This window comes from Astatotilapia calliptera, chromosome 10 (assembly GCF_900246225.1).
Source record: "Astatotilapia calliptera chromosome 10, fAstCal1.2, whole genome shotgun sequence".
Taxonomy (NCBI): domain Eukaryota; kingdom Metazoa; phylum Chordata; class Actinopteri; order Cichliformes; family Cichlidae; genus Astatotilapia; species Astatotilapia calliptera.
This window is the reverse complement of record NC_039311.1, coordinates 22,669,637-22,675,378: the sequence shown is the minus strand read 5'-3', so window position 1 is coordinate 22,675,378 and position 5,742 is coordinate 22,669,637. Positions and strand designations below refer to the sequence as shown.

The following is a 5,742-nucleotide window of genomic DNA, read 5'->3' as shown; positions in this document are numbered from 1 at the left end:
AGCTTTGTTATGTTTTCAGGATTTTGCAATTTTTTGATTCACAAGTAATGACATTACTGTAAAGGTCTGTAAAGAAACAATTTTAGGGTCAAATCTGACTGACAAATTAACAAAACTCATAATTATAGTGTTTTATATCCGATTGCCTCAAAGCCTTACGACATCCTCCAAACTGTGCACTTGAACATATAAAAGTGATGAGCACCTCTTTCGTTGAATTTTGAGTGTTTCACTCAACTTTGTTACATCTGTGGTGTTTCCGGTTCAACATGACCGCCATAAGAAATGAATGGGCCCACTTTTACAACCTGCTGAACAACCCACTGAATGACCCATAGGAACCCTGGCCACTGAATAGAGGGAGTCACATAATTAGGAAGGGAGAGATTCAAGGATTCAGGTAAAATGGATGGCTACTTGGTCCATGAGCCACGTCAAACAGCTAAAGTGTAGCTTTAAAAAAAACAAACACCTTTTTCATTGGATTTTGTATTCATATACATTCCATGGCACATATGGCAGGATAAAAGCAATAAAAACACAAGACACTCAAAAAACAAACAAACAAAAAAACCAAAAACAGTACAGGTTACTGCGTACATTCCCAAATTTAGTTACATAGTTTTCATTACCTCACTCTATCTCCACTTCGTCAACTTCCCCATTTTTTAATAGTTCCAAAAAACATCTTCCAAATGTCAAAAAATTCTGAAGGTCTTTTCCTAATCACCTGTGCCCAGACTGAACTGAACTGTTGCTGAAGAACTCATTCTTCTCCCACATTCAAGAGAGGCATCAAAGTGGTAAAACTCAAACCACAAAACCAAGGAAAAAAAGGAACTAGACTAATAAGGAATCCTGACCTGACTAATGACCAAAAAAGGACAAACTGAAATATTGAGCTCAATAGGACTGTTTTTGGGGTTATTTTTGTTATGTTATGACGCTGGATGCAGTGGATTGCGAGTCTGGCAGCTCAGATCCGGTCCTGGCCGACACCGCCACCACTCTCACTGGCGTGCGGAAACAAAGAAGTGGAGAGCACAAAACACGGACTTTTGGCAGAAGACACAACACAGGAGTTGAGGGAACGCACTGGGATTTATTGTATTAACATTCTCCACATTGCCATGGCCTGCCACGGAGACCATGACAGGGTGGAAGTGCCTGGTGCCCAGCAGGAGCCCACACCCATTCCGGCTCCCTGGGGGAGGGCCGTGGAGCAACCACCGTGTCCTTGACTTGCACAGCTGGCTGGAGAAGGAGGTCGAGATGAGAAAATTTGCTGTCCATACAGACAATATTGATTTGTAAATGATTAACTAACAACCTTTCAACACAAAGCTCTTTATTTGTAGCAAAGTTCTACAAGAAAGATAACTTTAAATGTGCTTGTGCTTAAAGTGCTTCACTGAGCTGAAATTTAAACTTAAAACATCGCAAGATATATTCAATTGAAAAAAAAAAATCAAAAGTCCCTCAAAGTGTCAAAGGTTTCAAACTGAACATTTCAATATCCGAACAACTTGATATCTTATGGACTGTCTTCTAATGTAGTCGCATGCCCCTCAGATGGCCAACTGCTGTAATTTGGCCTTCTTGATCTTTCACCTTGGGTGAACCAGCTTGCCACACTCTCTCTAGCTTCAAAATCTTCCAGTCTTGGCCCCTCCACACTGATTCTTATCAGGTCATCCACTGTCTCTGAATGAAGGGATGCTCTTGTGTCTGATTTAATTCTCTTCTGTGCAGAGAACCCTCTTTCACATACCCCAGCTGAGACAGGTAGGACCAGCATAATGTGTACAAGATGCAGGATGTTCTGAGCGAACAATACATTCAAGAGATTTATTTGAGGAGTGTGTGTTAGATAGCAAAACTCACACAATCTTAGGAAAGAACATACACCAAAACTGACCTTGTACTCTGAGCAGTACGGCTCTCTGCTCAACATGAGCTCCCAAAACATCCTGGCAATTAACAGCTTCAAACTTATAAACTCTTCTTTTGCAAGCTCTGTGTTTACACCATTTCTGAAAATGATGTGGATTACACAGCTAATCAGTGTTCACATGAACAAAATATCTACAACCAGCACACATGATATTGTAGTAATCCACCAGCTACCTTTTCTTGACTGTGGAGAAGTGATCCAGGAGAAATGCAAGGTCATCAGCACCATGGTCCACTAAATCTCTTGGTTCTCTGGGCAGCTATCATGATTGAAAATGTTGAAGCAAGTGACAGCTTTGGTTGTGGCTGACTCAGAAGCACTCTCTGTTGTCAGAACGAATACATTTTAGTAAATGAAAATAACAACATAACAATCCTGTTAACAATAATAACAACATTTCTTATCTACATGTATTTAATACATTTGCCTAGGAGACTACTGAATCTTGCTTTGAGATTTTTCACAGTGGATTAGATTGTTGCATCCATTACTTTTTTAAGTTTAGTGGAAGTAACACCATCTTTTGCCACCTTTGAGTGTTATTGTCTGTGCAATGCATAAACCATGAATAGGGATTGTGAGTTTGATATTAGAAATATTTGTACAAATAGACAAAAATAATAATAAAGTAATAAATAGTGTTCTCTGTTTATATAAAAGACACAGCCACATGTAGGCCTACCTGGAATTTGTAGATTGCCATTTCACCCTCTTCATGCTGCTGCCTCCTCTATAAAAAAAATCAACAACGTAAGAACAAATTAATCAAAAGCTTTTCTATATAAAAATGTCTTCAGCTGTTTTTAAAAGAACCAATGGAGTTTGTACAGCGTAGAGACAGTGGAAGAGAATTCCACAACCGTAGTACCACTGTCTATAAGCACTTTGAATCACCTTGTTGTTGAATTGTGCTATACAAATAAACTTGCCTTGCCTTGCCTTGTCTGAAAGGCCCAATCACCACGAGTTTTAAAACGAGTGCGCGACCATAAAGCTCGGGAAAATGAATGCGATTTCAGTAGGTCAGATAAATATTGGGGAGCTTGACCATGTACGGCCCTAAAGGTTAGAACTAAAATTTTAAAATTAAACCTAAAACTTACAGGCAACCAGTGAAATGAGGCTAAAACTGGAGTAATATGAGACCTTCTCTTGGTGCTTGATTAAGAGACGTGCTGCAGCATTCTGCACAGTCTGAAGACGATTTAAGGATGATTTGTTAAAACAAGTAAAAAGACTATTACAGTAGTCTAAACGGGAAGAAATAAAAGCATGAATAAGTTCAGACTTTGACACCATTAGTCTGAGTTTTGAAATATTAAATGATAAAAACAGTTCCCGACAGACAGTCTTGTTCTTGCAACCATCTCCTCTGTGGTCACCAGCAGTTGTTCCAGGTTGAAAACAGCCAGTTTAGGTATAACAGTGCAGTATTATTAAAACAGTTGAAGATGACCACAAACACAATTCTAATTTACACATCCTACTTCATCTCCCTTACCTGTGGTAGGATAATATCATTCCTCTGAAGTAGGAGGCTAAACTTACTAATGCCACTGAACACATTTACAATAAAATAGCAAAAGGCCACAGAAGTGGCATCTTCCATTGATTTCTTAACCTGTATGATACAACAATAAAATTTAGTCACCTAGAACATTGATGATCAAGATTCTTAAAAAATATAAAGTCAATAAAAATTGCGTAAGTGGCTGTAATGAAAAGAATATTCTGAAATAATGCACTGAACATTGTAGCTCGGCCTGCAATGTCTGCATTGGCAGAGGAACCTGCCAAATAGTCCATGTGGTGGTACACAGCAAGATGATGTCATCATTTTAAAAGGAAACAATTCTTTGTTCTTTTGTTCTGGATTGACTCGCTGCAATCCTTTTAGACTCAGGACTTCTCATGTGATCAGTGTCCCATATAAGTGAATTTCTCCCAAGCCCATTATAATCATGGAGAAACACACTTTGCAACTGTTTTCCGTAAGAATATTTCATAGCGCTTTAAATTTCAATCTTCCAGGCCTGGTTTAAAGAGCTGATTGTTCAATCATGGACTCACAAAATATCAACATTTATCACCGGTGGATCACACCTCTCAGATTTTCTTATCTCAGTGCACTGTAACAAAAACGAAAACAGACGTAACCAACAAAATACTACTAAAATAACACATACTAGGGCCATGCTTGGACATGTCCCGTCTCTTAGAGAACGGGACATGTCTCTCTCTTAGAGAAAGAACACAACCCAAAGCTCACTGATAAAATCAAGCTAGCGCCAAGCAAAAACCCAAAAATCAACCAGAAATTCACAGAAAATTTTTTGCTTCTCCTGGGACAATATGGGAACAAGAACCTCAGGTGCCGTAACACCTTTCGTTCCTCCTTGAATTAAATCTCAATCACAGAAAATGCCGTACTCCGACCTAAAACTTACTCTATTAATTCATCATTTTCACTCTGTGCCACTGTTCCTCCCCAGGGCTATGTGAAGCACAATAAACAATTCAATCAAGGCCTTGAGCCATAAACAGACACCACGCACAGACACTGTTTTCATAACCAAACTGTTTTAGACCTTATTCCTTAAATCTACATAAATGTCCTCTGGGTGTCATAAAACACATTCTAAGTAATCAATGGCTCCTCATAAAAATTATGTATTGGGATGTTTGTGTGCAGCATTTTGCATATCAGCATAAGCATTTGTTAGCAAAGCATTCTTCATTGCATCAGCATGTGTGTGTGTGTGTGTGTGTGTGTGTGTGTGTGTGTGTGTGTGTGTGTGCATCACTCTTCATTGCACAAGCGTGTGCATGTATATGTGTGTGCATCACTTCTCAGTGACTCAGCATTTCAATTTAGGTGTGTGTGTGTGTGTGTCATTTCTCACTCAATCAACGAGTGCACATGTGTTCATGTGTGTATTTCACTTCATTCTGAATCGGTGTGTGTGTAGACGTGTGTGTGTGTGTGTTCATCACTTCCCTGTTCTGGTGTCTTGGGTAAAACAAGACACCAGAAGCGTGCCCTGGGGTGCCCTGGGGTCCTGCCCTCCTCCTTTTCAGTCTGTTTGCGACCATTGCTGCTGCTGCTGCTCAAAGTTCTGTCCATCCTGGCTCTGACCCCAACTGGGGCAGTCCTTTCTCCAGTGTCCATGCTCACCGCAGGTGAAACCTGCATCTTCTTCTGTGTTTTTGTTCATTCTGAGGTGCCTTCTGACCTCAGTTGCTCCTCCTGTCTCGGTCACGCCCTTTTTGCTGTCCGATCATCCGTGTTGGTCCATCACTGTCCTGCACCATGTTAAGGTAGAGTTGTTAAGGTCAGCATTCCTTTGCTCGGCCTTACTTTTCATTCGGGCTTGGCGGGCGTCTCGTCACAGCTCTGTCAGCTGAAGCTGTCTGAGAATTTTCCCCCGTGTAGTGAAATGGGCCTTGGTTTTAACGCTCTCCGTCTCTGCTGCATGAGATCGCTTTCCTGCAGCATTGTTGACATTTTCAGGTTGTTGTGGTGTGTCTAGCTGCTGCGGCATTTGGTCAGGGTCACGTCGAAGATGGTAGAGGGGAGAGCAGGAGTCCAGGTAAGCCTCGGCTTCCAGGGCTGGCAAAGCAGCCTGTAATTAAACATAAAGAGAAAGAACAAAAAACAAAACAAAAACAAACGAACAGGAAAATGATGTTGTGTTGGCTGTGTTACAAAGAGAGGGGAGAAACACCGGGACAGGCCCTGTGTCAGCCTTCTCTCTCCCCCCCCCCCCCCCCCCACCCCCACCCCCCCA

General features: G+C 41.0%; 1 long non-coding RNA gene across 1 annotated transcript; it reads right to left on the bottom strand.

Moving 5' to 3' along the window:
- Nucleotides 1-1,838: 1,838 nt before the first annotated feature.
- Nucleotides 1,839-4,711, bottom strand: LOC113030842 (uncharacterized). The gene is made up of 3 exons (XR_003273659.1): nucleotides 2,637-4,711; nucleotides 2,128-2,277; nucleotides 1,839-2,033 (listed from the first exon to the last, which is right to left on the bottom strand). It is a non-coding gene; the product is annotated as an uncharacterized LOC113030842 (long non-coding RNA).
- Between the last annotated feature and the right edge of the window lie 1,031 nt (nucleotides 4,712-5,742).